The 12,824-nt window shown below is 62.5% G+C and overlaps 1 long non-coding RNA gene across 1 annotated transcript; it reads left to right on the plus strand.

Annotated features, from left to right (window-relative positions):
* Positions 1-7,455: 7,455 nt before the first annotated feature.
* Positions 7,456-9,296, plus strand: LOC117079473. The gene is made up of 3 exons (XR_004435462.1): positions 7,456-7,565; positions 8,843-9,152; positions 9,261-9,296. It is a non-coding gene; the product is annotated as an uncharacterized LOC117079473 (long non-coding RNA).
* Positions 9,297-12,824: the final 3,528 nt, after the last annotated feature.

Here is a 12,824-nt window from a genome sequence, read left to right on the forward strand (position 1 = left end):
CACATCCTAAATTCTCTTTCTCCACACCCTTCTCACTGTGCCTCTCACTGATCCCCCATCCCTGGTCAGTCAGGGTGATGACACGGGCTGGCCCAGTTTCTCCTACCCAGGCCTCGGAAGCCGGCCGACGCGAGGAGCACAGCCTCTGCCTGCTAGGGCCCCTGTACTGCTCAGTGAGGGCCAGGAGTGGAAGAGCCAGAGGGTTCCTCCCAACTGTGGCTTGAACTCCATCCCCCAGATTCCTACGTCGAAGTCCGGACTCTAAATCCTCTGGGAATGTGACCTTCTTTGGAAGCAGGGTCGTTGCAGATGTGGTTATTTGGGACGATGTCATGCTGGAGTAGGCGGGCCTCATCCCATGTGCCTGGTATGCTTTCAGAAAGGGGCATTGGACACAGACAAAGACCCACAGAGAGGGAAGATGATGTGAAGATACAGGAAGAAGATGCTGAGGAGGGGCCTGGAGCCGGGCCTTACCTCACAGCCCCTGAGGGAAATAGCCCTGCCCACATTTGCATTTTAGACTTTGGCCTGGAGAGCTTAGGGTCCATACGTTTCTGTTGTTGGAGCCACCCCCTTGGTGGTGGTTGGTTAGGGCAGCTCCAGGAAACTCACAGTCCCCAAGCCAGGGAAATAAGCCAGGGAGAGCAAGGGCAGAGGGGGCCCCAGGGTCCAGGTGGGAGGCAAATCCTGAGGCTGCCTCATGCAAGCCCAGCTTCTCCCATTTTATAGAAGAGACAGGAAGGAGGAGGAGGGGGAGGAGGAAGGGGAAGGGGAGAAGGAGGGGAGGAAAAGGGGGAGGAGGAAGGGGAGGAAGGCTGAGCCAGGGCAGAACCCACTTTGGGCCTTGCGGTTGCATTAAACACAAGAAAGGAGGCCCCACCCTGTATCTCAGAGTGAAATCTTTCTCCTGTCTTGCTCCAAATGTATATTCTTTCTAGCTGCCACATACATGGGAGTCATACGTAGCAACACCGTGTTCTTAATTGGGAATTCTACTTGACTGGAGAGGTAGAAGGCACATCCAGGTACCCGGGCCCGCTCTGCCCCACCCCAACACAGTTTAGAGGCTGGGCAGTGCTGTTCTGAGAGGTGCTGTCCTTGGGCTGACTAGACCTGCCTGTGGGGGCAGCCAGGGCCACCTGTACTTCCAGCTCTGACCCCGTGGGAGAGCAGCACAGCCATGCATGGGGGCTTGCAGTTGTTAGAAAGATGGGAGCTGAGCCATGAAATCTGCACCAGAAATCACTGCTCAACTCCGCCTGTCCCTGCCTTCCTTCTCCCCTGCCGTACCCTCTTCTCCCTAAAGGGTGGGTGTCCTCTGGCTAGGCTCCTCCCAGCAGCTCCAGCCCAGAGCCCCCAAGTTGTCCAGCTTGCCCATGGTCACCTCTCCTCCTGAGGGACTCTGGAGTGACCTCCTCCCTCCCTCAATCCTCCAAGGCACCTACAAGGCTGGGGCCCAGCAGGCCTCTGGCCAAAGCCCCTCCTCCAGCCCCACCAGATCCCACCAGGCCCCACCAGACTTGCTGGTCTAGCCCCTAGGTGGCCCCCAGCCCCGTGTCCTGCTGCTGAGGCCCTGACCATGGTTCCCCCGGGGGTTCCTCCTTTGCCTAAAACACCGCTGGGGAGAGACAGCGCCGCCTGAGCACCAGCCTGGGGCCTGGCACCCTCCCCACCTGGCCCCAGTCCCCTCCAGAGCCTGACCACGGGCAATCTCTAGGTGTCTGGCAGGAAGTGCTGTTTCGGGGCCACCACTGGATGTGCCGCTGCCTGGCCAGGGGCTTCTGCCTCCCATGCCATATTGGCCACCTGGGCCCTCAGCTGGGGAGAGCCAGCACTGTCCTGGGCAGCCTGGCCTGGGGACTGAACGCCCGCGGCACTCCCAGCCATCCTTGCTCCTCGGGGCTGTGAGCTCCAGCTGCCCCAAAGGGTACGGGCAGGGTGCAAACCATTCCTCTGGGGTGGGCCAGGTGGGCGCAAACACCTGCTCCTGGTTCTGGAGTCCCTGATGTTCAGAGGCTGCTTCCACCAGTGTGAGCTGGGCCTCCAGGCCTGCTGGGGATGAGGGCTGAGCACTCCCTATCACCGGGGCGCACAGCGGCTCCTCAGACACAGGCAGCACCATCCTTGGTCAGCCTCACACACTCCTGGAGCTGCTGCAGCGGCGGCTCCACCAGCTGAGTTTCACCCCCTGCCACATCCCGGGGAAGTGGCCAGGGGCTGGGGGGCCAGGGGCCAGGACACGGGCATTGGAAGGGGGCCTTGGACTGGGGGCCTGGGACGTGTGCCCCGGGGCAACATCCCAGACCTCAGCACCAGGATGGCACCCCAAGGCATGGCAAACGAGGGGCTGGGGAGGGGCTTCTCTGGGAGCACTCAGGACTCCTTGGGGGGCCGCCAGCCAGGCTGAGGGACAAGGCTGAGGGGCGCTTACTCATGAGCAGCTCCACCAGCCTCTGGCCCGTCCCCGAGAACTTCAAGTCCTTGGTCCGTGCCGCAGCCCCGTCACACACATGCTGCAGACACATGGGCTAGGGGCACATGTGTGCTGGGGACATATGCCGTGGAGCCCGGTGCCGGCCTGCCGCATCTCCCTGGGCCTGGGTCTTACCTGCAGGCACAGCATGGCCCCTCCTGGCCCTCGGGCTCCAGCTGCCCTGCCACCGCGCAGCCAGGAGAGCGTCATGGGCCACTTCGAAGCTTTGGGCTGCCAGGAACAGCTGCTCCAGGAGCCCCGACCTGGGGACCAAGACTGGACAGCCTGCAGCTCCCTCCCCGCACTGGTGCCCTCACCACTCATGCCCCCCACAGCCTCACCCGGCCTCTGCCTGCTGCACCAGGCAGCCCTGCTGTGCACACAGCTCCAAGGGGCTCCTGGCTTCCTGCAGCCTCTACCGCACCTGTGGCGCCCTCATGCCCAGCAGGCACAGGAGCAGCTGCTGGGGCATGGGGGTGGGCTGAGCGCAGGGGGCTGGTGGCCGCTGTCCTGCCCTCCCACCACTGCCCTTCACAGAGGTCCCTGGCCATGGGGACAAGAGCCACATCTTCCACCAGAGTCTGCCATCTGTCTGCCCCACAGGGAGGGTTGGCTGTGACCTGACACCCAGCGGCATCATTAGGTACCAGTGGCTTGAGCTGAGATTCAGAGGAGATTCAGAGGTGTCCCAAAGGTGTCACTACCCAGCCCTGCCCCCTGCTCCCTGCACCTCCTGTTCCTGCAGCTGCCACAGCATGAGGGACCAGAGACCCTGAAAGGCCTGAGCTCCTCGACACCATCCAGCCATCCCGGGGACGCCTGCAGGAGGAATGACGGCCCGGGGGCTGTCCTGCTTCCCGACCCTGGCTGCTCCTGCCTCCCCAGAGCCAGCTGCCCTCCTCACTCTCCAGGCTCCAGTTCCGCAGGCTCTGTCACCACCATCTCCATCACCAGTGTCTGTCACCTCAATGGCACGGGGCTCCACCAGGCCCAGGAGCTCCCAGAACACTGCTGGCGGCAGGGACCCCCCGGACTTGGGACCTAGCCCCCGTGTGTCTCGTCCTCAGCCCCAGGCAGGCCGACCATGAGGCCGGGTTTCCCACGGTGAGCACTGTGGGACAAGGGACCTGAAACCGATCTGGAAGGCCACCTGGCCCACCCAGCCCCCTCAGCCCTGTGCTCAAGGCTGGGGCTAAGGTCACATCCTCAGACTTACTGTCTGCGGCCACTGCTGCAGCAGGCCTGGGGGCCCGAGGGAGCCCAGAGCCCAGGGGTCAGCTCCACCTTTGCTGACATCCCTGCCCCCAGCCTTCCCTCCTGGCCATAGCTTGGCCCGCCCGTCCAGCTGTCGGTGCGGCCAGCACAGCCGGTCGAGCCACAGCCTCAGCGCTCTTCTCTTGATCCTGCCTCCTACTGCCTCATGTTTCCAGGGAAACCAGGACCCGGCCCCAACCATGCAAGTAGGAGAGACTGGGAAGGGGCTTCTCACCCTCCCCCTGAGTTTCCTGCACCGCGGGGGAGGTGAAGGGCCAGGGTTGGAGGAACTCACTCCCCCCGAGGCCCGTCCAGCCCACTGGACTGAGCCCTGACGCTGGGCAGGCGGCCAGAGGGTGGGATTGCTGGCAGTGGGGGCCAGGCCTGCCCTGGGAGGATCTGGGGGGGTAAATGGTAAATGGAGATGCTGCTCCCATTCCTGTGGGCTGGGGACTGAGGAACTACGGGTGGGCTCCCCTGCCTCCTCCTCTGCAGCCCCCAGGGATCTCCTCACCTGCACCCTCGATGGCCTCTCCACTCCCCAGCTGCCCCACCCCTGGGGCCCCAGCAGCCCCCACCCAAGACTTCCCACCACCCCAGACTGGCCGGTCTCGCTTCCAGGAACCTCCACCCTGTGGCCACACCTTTCCCACCCAGGCCTGGAATGAACCTGCCCCTCCTCAGCCTGGAGCCCCCCTCCCAGGCCTGACGATGGGGGGAGGTGACTCCCCAGCACAGGAGTGGGTGCCCCTGGTCCCTGCAGGTACAGGGTGGTCACCTGCGTCAGCAGGTGCCAGTGCAGGCCGTCCCCCCACCCACTGAGTCCTTCATCCAACACTGGCCTCTACTGAGGAGTGGATGCTGTGTTGGGCACACAGGCCAAGGCACACCTGTGCCCACCACTGTGCTGGGCCCCAGGCCCACCAGGAGCACCGTTGCCTGGGTGAGAGAGGGGACGGAGAGCAGGGGCCCAGCCTCAGGGCAGCCTGGACAGACACTGGGAGTCCCTGTGGGCCCAGGCCCACCCCTGCCCAGGCACGTCTTTTTCACAGTTTGTGCTGTTGTTGCCTGGGGAACTTTCCATCAGAAAATGCTGGGTGGGGTGAGTAGGCAGGCCGGGCGGGCCGCAGACATGCTGTGGGTGGATGGGTGGTGGACGCCTCTCCCGGGAGGGGCTGCTCTGGCCTGCACCCTTGCATGGCCCACCCTGCCCACTCATGCCCCCACTTCCAGGCCCAGAGGTGCCAAGCATGTGAGCCCCACAGAAGCCTTGGTGGGCATCCCAGCACAGCTGCCAGGGAGGCCGGCATGTCTGCACCAGGGCCTGTGCCAGGCAGGCCTGATGACCCCTCCCCTTCTCCCCTGGGGAGGAGGGGCAGGCGCCCTGGCTCCTGACGCCCTGGGTCGCCTCCCCGCCCAGGCAGGGCGTGTGGGGTCTCTGTTAGAACCTCCACGGGGCCAGTCACAGGGCTGAGGCCCAGGGCAGCCTCTAGTTACTCCTTCCCGGCACCTGGGGCAGGGTTTGGGCTGAGCCTGGCTCCTGGAAGGGGACAGCAGCGCTCACCAGGCAGGACCCTGAAGCACAGTGGCCTCCCCGCCTCCCCCAGGGGCTCTGACGGCCACTCTTCGAGTTGCGGGCACACCCAGCTCCTGGCAGCTCAGCCGACCACAGGGTCCCTTTCCACAGTGAGGCCTTCCCCATCACAGCAGGGGCCCCGCCCTCCACGCCTGCGCCGCACAAGGAAGCAGCTGCCTTGCTGCGCCCATGGTCCCGTAGCTTGGGGCTCATCCTGGGTGCTGCCATGGGACGGTCACGCAGGCCTGGACGCTGCCATGGGACGGTCACGCAGGCCTGGACGCTGCCGTGGGACCTTCACGCAGGCCTGGACGCTGCCGTGGGACGGTCACGCAGGCCTGGACGCTGCCGTGGGACCTTCACGCAGGCCTGGACGCTGCCGTGGGACCGTCACGCAGGCCTGGACGCTGCCGTGGGACCGTCACGCAGGCCTGGACGCTGCCGTGGGACCTTCACGCAGGCCTGGACGCTGCCGTGGGACCGTCACGCAGGCCGCCTCTGCCATGACTTCCCTTCTCCCTGTCCTCTCCTTGCCCATTCAAGCTGACATCCTCTCCAAAGACCTCCCCCTGGCTTTGTGCCGACCCAGGCTGGGGACAGAGGTCTAGCCCTACCCGCACCCAAGGCTTTCTGCCTTCAGGGCATCTCAAGCAGGCCCAAGAGGACCCTGTGTGCATAGTCTGAGGGCAGGTGCAGATGAGCCCGAGTGGGGAGGGGGAACACAGGCAGGGCCAACGCTGAAGACGCAGCCCAGACCAGTCCTAGCCCCGGCCGGCGCCCGAGTGGACACGCTGTGTGTGTCCGACAGCAGCCATGGACCGCAGGCATGCTGATGTGCTCATGTGGCCTGGAGCGCACCAGGGTTTGGGGGCCTGCCGAGGCAGGAGGCTTAGGGGCTGGAGTAGGCCGGGGTGGGGGGCCTGGGGCTGGGACTCCTGCTTCCTCTGTGGCCCAGGACAAGGGGCCGATGGGCGCAGCAGGCACTCACTGAGGTACTTCTCCTCTCAGGGGGGCTCTGAGCCCCTGGGAGGAAGGGACTGGCACAAGGAGGGGTCCCAGGGAGCGCTGACTGCAGCAGAGGCCTCGGCTGGCAGGGGTGGCGGTGTAGGTGGTGGTGTAGGTTGAGATAAGAAGTGGGTTTTCTGGCCGGACGCGGTGGCTCAAGCCTGTAATCCCAGCACTTTGGGAGGCCGAGAGAGGCGGATCACGAGGTCAGGAGATCGAGACCATCCTGGCTAACTCGGTGAAACCCCGTCTCTACTAAAACTACAAAAAACTAGCCGGGCGAGGTGACGGGCGCCTGTAGTCCCAGCTACTCAGGAGGCTGAGGCGGGAGAATGGCGTGAACCCGGGAGGCGGAGCTTGCAGTGAGCTGAGATCCGGCCACCGCCCTCCAGCCTGGGCGACAGAGCGAGACTCCGTCTCAAAAAAAAAAAAAAAAAAAAAAGAAGTGGGTTTTCTTTGCAAGATCTAAAGATTCACTAGGAAAAACATTATGGCAAGAATAATTGTTTCCACACTGACCAGCTCAGGTGTCTCTGTGATAGAAAAGCCCAGAGAGTTGGGGGACTTGGGCCTGAGGGGCTTGTACCCCCATCCCCATTGGGCAGAGCTCCTGGGCCCCTCCCAGAGCTGGAGAAGTGGCTGCATGGCCAGTCCAAGGCCCTGTGGCCCGTCGGAGCAATGAGGGGAGCCCGGACTCCCTCCGGTCCCCAGAAACCCTACTGAAACTGTCTTTAAACACAGAAAATAAAAAGGCAGCTCAGCTGGTAGCACTGACAGGGTGGGGGTGGGGTGCTGGAGCAGGGGCTTGCGTAGCGTCAGGCTGAGGCCTCCAGCCTGGGGAGCCCTGAGCGCCAGGACCCCCAGGGCCAGGCCAGCACGAAGCCAACAGGACAGAGGAAGCCCATGAACCCCTCTCCCGAAATTCTAGAAAAAGCACGTTAGTTCTCGTGGGATTGCCTGCTGTTCCGAGCTGAACTGTGTCCCCCAGAAAGGCGTGCTGCAGTCCTAATCCCAGTGCCTGTGAACGCAGCCTTACTTGGAAACAGAGTAGTTGCCAACGTCATCAAGCAAAGATGAGGTCACTAGGGTGGGTCCCAATCCTAATGGACTGGTGTTCTTACAAGAAAACGCTGCCCTGTGAGGACGCGCGAGGGCGTGCGCGGTGACAGAGGCAGAGGCTGAAGAGCTGTCACCGCAGGCCCAGGACTGCCACAGGCTGGTAGCAAATGGCCAGAACCGAAGGAGCAGGGAGAGGTCAGCACAGAGTTTCAGAGGAGCAGGCCCTGCCGACACTCTCTTCACAGGCTCTGGCCTCCAGGACTTCCAGATAACACGTTTCTGTTGTTTGAGCCCCACTTTGTGGTGCTTGCTTGAAGCAGCCTCAGGAGACAGGTCCACCTGAGCCATCTTGGGGCCTGGAACTGGGGGCAGGGTCAGCCCAGCAGGGCCGTGGCCTGAGAGTGGGGAGGGAGTGGCTCCCCAGAAATGTTACTGCCAGGATCTGGGGCAGCGTCTGCTGAAAGATTTATCGGGGCAGGGCCTGGGAGGGGGTGAGTGTGTCTCAGCAGACGCCGGGGAGGGAGAGGCGGAGGGCAGGGACTGGATTCATTCCAGCCCTCTGCATGCCGCAGCAGCCACAGCCTGGGACAAACCCCCAAGGAGAGGGAACCCGCTGGCTGAGCCCAAGAGTCTAGGCTCAAATAAAAAAGACGTTGGCTGTGAAAACAGCACAGTCACTTCTCGCCCCCCTGTGTTTGTGGTCCAAGGTGGTGCCGGGTGTGTGACTGTGGCTATGGAATCTAGGAGGCCTTGTGTGGCTTCAGTGGGCTGAGGGCGACGCTGGAGGACACCCTGTGTCCCTGATGGTTCCGTTTGGCTGAGCCGCGTCCGAGGAAATGTGACAGGAAGCAGCTGGACACACTGAAGGCTGGAGGTCCTGCTGCTCGGTGTGTGCTGCAGGCCTCGGTGTGCGCCGTGGGCCTCGGTGTGCGCCGCGGGCCTCGGTGTGCGCCGCGGGCCTCGGTGTGCGCCGCGGGCCTTGGTGTGTGCTGCTCGGTGTGTGCCGCAGGCCTCGGTGTGTGCCGCAGGCCTCAGTGTGTGCTGCTCGGTGTGTGCCGCAGGCCTCGGTGTGTGCCACAGGCCTCGGTGTGCGCCACGGGCCTCGGTGTGTGCCGCAGGCCTCGGTGTGTGCCGCAGGCCTGTGTCCGAGCCGCCTCTCACGGCCACGCTGGCCTTGGTCTCCACATGGCTTTGCGCTGGCTGTTCTTTGTGCCATTTTCTTTCTGGCTCCATCTCCATCTCTGGAATGGGAGGTGTCTAAACAGGCCTCCAGAGTGTCACCAGGTCCCAGTGCCATGACACCCGGCACAGTGGGTCACCATGATGCTCCATGGCCTGCCAGGTGATGGGTGCCCTTGGGCCCCATGGTGACAGAGGGTGTGAGGGTGCCACTGCCCCGTGACAAGCTGTAAACACATGCTGTTATCCATCCCAGGAAAACACACACTGCGTCTGTTCCTCTCTCTTGGCAGGTAAGGGAAGGGATGTCCTCCCAGGCTCTGGGAGATGTGCGTGTGCGGGATGCCACATAACACAGCTGAACCTGAGGGGACGCTTTAGGCAAAGGCAGCATGACAGGCCCGTGTCACGGGACCCATGGTCGCCGTGGTGATCTGCATGGCAGCGCCCAAGCTGCGGCCCTCAGGTGGTGGGTGGAGCCACCCTGCAGAGTCACACTCAGGGGCAGCCGGGTGACCACGGGCTGTGAGTTGGGCGCTGCGCTCCAGGGCGGGGCTTAGGCCCTAAACCCATAAGCAGTGCGTCCTTGGCATCTCCTCCCCAGTAAGTAGAACGCATGGGCCTGGGGTCAAAGGGTGGAAATGGGAGGGGCCGCACTTGCCATCCCTGCTGGTGCCCTCTTGGAGACCCTGCGTCCCCTCCTGCAACCAGGTACCCCCAAGGGCAGAGAGCCCAGTCTGAGCAGAGGACACTGAGGCCACCGACACACCAGGGCGGCCGCTCCATTTTCAAGTGAACCTGAGCACAGCTCCTCGGTTGCGTGAGGGGTGGGCTGGGTGGTGCCAAGCAAGAAAGGACAGGCGTAGCGCCGGGGCTAACTGCGTGGGTATGGGCTCAGGACCTGGAGGCTGTGGCTTGAGCATTCAGTCCACAGCCAGGCCAGGGCTGGCTCAGACACCGCCGTGATCCCAGGAGGAGTGAGCGGATGGTGGGCTCCAGGAGTCACGGCCAGAGAGTACGTTTCCAGGCCCGGAACTTCCTGTGGGAAGGGGGCCGGTGGCCTCCAGGAAGGCCCTGCCTCCCGAAGCCCTGGTGGGCCCCCTCACACTGTGTCTACTCCAGCAGGTGCATTCCTGGGCCTCTCCAACACCCTGCACACCTGTCCAGTCCTCCCGCATCTCTGGCCACCTGCCTAAGCACGGCTGCTGGCCCAATGTCCTTCCTCAGTACTGGATGCCTGCTTTCAAATGTTGTGCAGGGCTCGTGAGCCGTGGGCCCCGAACCAACTGAGAGAGACCCAGCCTCCCCGGTCTGCAGCCGACTCTGCCTGATCCTGGCTGACACGGGCCCGTCCTTGGCTCTCAGGCCAAGCAGGTGAGGCCCTGGGGCTGCTGTCCACTACAGTTGATTTGGGGCCCACAGCTCAGGAGCCCAGCACAGTCCCATGCCCCGCTGCCTCCGAAAGCTCCCTCATCGCTGGCAGTGGGGGCTCCATCGGGGCCATGATCTCTGCTGCAGCCAGACAGCTGTGGTGAGCGGCGTCCCCCACATCCCCTGTGTTCAGGTGGGCTGTGCCACTGGCCCCCTCCTGACCTCCTGGCACCCGCCTTTCACTCCCTCCTTCCTTGTCACCCCCAGAAGCACTCGAGTCCCCACTCCCCTCCTCACAGCCCCTGATGCAGGCTCTGCCGACCGCCGGCTGTGGAGCCAGCTGGGCCCCCAGGACTGCTGCTTCCACAGCCCTCAACTACCTTCCTCCCTGCACTGCACACTGGCCGGGGAGGGGCCGTCAGATGTTAGCAAACTCTTCCTGCCCAAGAGGCCACACCTGCGGGCCGACTCTCAAAATCAGCCCTGGAGAAGCTCCCCAAGCAAGAAGGGGTGTGGACTCTAGAAACCACCCAGTAGGCTCCAGTGGGGGAGCTGGTGGGCAGTGGGCTCTGCTCTTGCTGCTCCCTGGTCTGCAGACCGTCATCCACCCCTTCACCACAGGCCACTGCCGCGGTCAATGGTGGCTTTGAGGAAAACCCTGGCTGGGTGACCGGTTGTGACAGGAGCTGGGGGTTAACATCACCGGGCCCCTCCTCCATCCACTGTCCTCTAAGCCCCGGGGCTGCAGGAAAGCAACCTGGGAAACCCACCTCCCTCAAAGGCATGTGGGGGATCCACGGCGCCCTGGCCCCCAGGACAGACCCTGCAGCCTGCCAGACAGGGGGGTAGCCGCGAACGCGCAGTGGAGGCGTGGGCCACATCAGGCACAAACACGGCTGAGCGGCAGGTGGGCCTGAGGCCGGGCTGTGGAGGCAGTCAATCAGTGAGCCAGTGGACTTTCCCGTGAACAAGGGGCGTGACCAGGACAGAAGCAAGGGTAAGAATTTGTTTAGGAAAAGTTCCAAACCTGCCAGGGCAGGGATGCAGGTGGGGTGTACGGCATCCTGGGGGCCAGGCCAGGGCCTTGCTGCTGGTGGCTATGAAGGAAAAGGAGACCAAAAATATACAAGAAAATCCAAATGCTTTGAAGAATGGAGGTGAGAGGAGCCCAGGAGCTGTGGACTCAGATTCCCCAGAGCTGGGGTGAAGGGGAAGATCTCGCACAGAAAGGATGAGGGGTCAGGGAGGCCACACCTGAAAACCCCACCCCGTGACCCAGACGCATCAGAGGCAAGAGGAAAACTGAAAAAACGTTGGGATAGAAAGAGAAACCTCCTGGGCCGGGCGCGGTGGCTCAAGCCTGTAATCCCAGCACTTTGGGAGGCCGAGACGGGCGGATCACGAGGTCAGGAGATGGAGACCATCCTGGCTAACATGGTGAAACCTCGTCTCTACTAAAAAATAAAAAATACAAAAAACTAGCCAGGCGAGGTGGCGGGCGCCTGTAGTCCCAGCTACTCGAGAGGCTGAGGCAGGAGAATGGCGTGAACCCGGCAGGCGGAGCTTGCAGTGAGCTGAGATCCGGCCACTGCACTCCAGCCCGGGTGACAGAGCGAGACTCCGTCTCAAAAAAAAAAAAAAAGAAAGAAAGAGAAACCTCCTAAAAGGAGCATCACAAGGGCGTCAGATTTCTCAGCAGCAGCCCTGGCTAGGCGAGGACAGCAGTGCCTTGTTCTGAAGGAAAGAACGGTGGCCACGCCTTAGACCTCCATCCCTGACTTTAGACCTCCGTCCCTAACCTTAGACTTCCATCCCCGACCTTAGATCTCCATCCCCACCTTAGACCTCCATCCCCACCTTAGACCTCCATTCCTAAACTTAGACCTCCATCCCCACCTTAGACCTCTGACCCCGACTTTAGACCTCCATCCCCGACCTTAGACCTCCATCCCTGACCTTAGACCTCCGTCCGCAGCCTTAGACCTCCGTCCACACCTTAGACCTTCGTCTCCAGCCTTAGAGCTTAAATCTCCGAACTTAGGTCTTTGTCCCTGGCCATCCAGATATCTCTCAAACAAAGAGGACATCGTGAGAACAATCGTCTAAGGCCTCCAGGCCCGCCATGGCGTGAACGTGCGGAGAGCTCAGGAAGGAGAAAATGAGAAAAGAAACCAATGGGTGTGTGGGGTCACAACGACGGGGCTGAGGAGGGCAGAGGAGAAAGTGCAGCTCCACACACAGTGCTCCGGGCCAAGTGCCGGCGAGAGGGACCTGGGGAGCACGCGGCGTGGATGCGGCCGAGGAGCAGGACAAGCTTGTCTGAGCCCCAGGGCAGCCAAGGTCAGAGCGGACGTGCAGGCTCCACTCACCAGGCCGGCAAAGGAAACACAGTGCATCCAGGGCAAAGCAATAAGTGAAAGCCTAGTGTGTAGAGGCTGCAGAATAAGACGAGGAAATCCTCCAAATACAGCAGGAGACGCCAGACCCAGCCAAGCTCACCCAGGAGGAGACCCTCGGACCCCCCTGGAAAAAGAGCAAATGAGACCTGGCAACTGGCAGGCTCCGAGGGATAATCTTAGAACAAAGAGACATGTGGGTCCCGGGCAGGAGGCACCAACCTCTGACCAACTAGAATCACAGGCATGTGGCCGGGTACAGTGACTCACGCCTGTAATCCCAGCAGTTTGGAGGGTAAGGTGAGTGGATCACCTGAGGTTGGGAGTTCGAGACCAGCCTGACCAACATGGAGAAACCCCGTCTCTACTAAAAATACAAAATTAGCCGGGCGTGGTGGTGCACGCCTGTAATCCCAGCTACTTGGGAGGCTGAGGCAGGAGAATCACTTGAACCCGGGAGGCAGAGGTTGCAGTGAGCTGAGATCACGCCATTGCACTCCAGCTTGGG

This window comes from Trachypithecus francoisi, unplaced genomic scaffold, assembly GCF_009764315.1.
Source record: "Trachypithecus francoisi isolate TF-2019V2 unplaced genomic scaffold, Tfra_2.0 Lachesis_group7, whole genome shotgun sequence".
In the NCBI taxonomy this organism is placed as follows: domain Eukaryota; kingdom Metazoa; phylum Chordata; class Mammalia; order Primates; family Cercopithecidae; genus Trachypithecus; species Trachypithecus francoisi.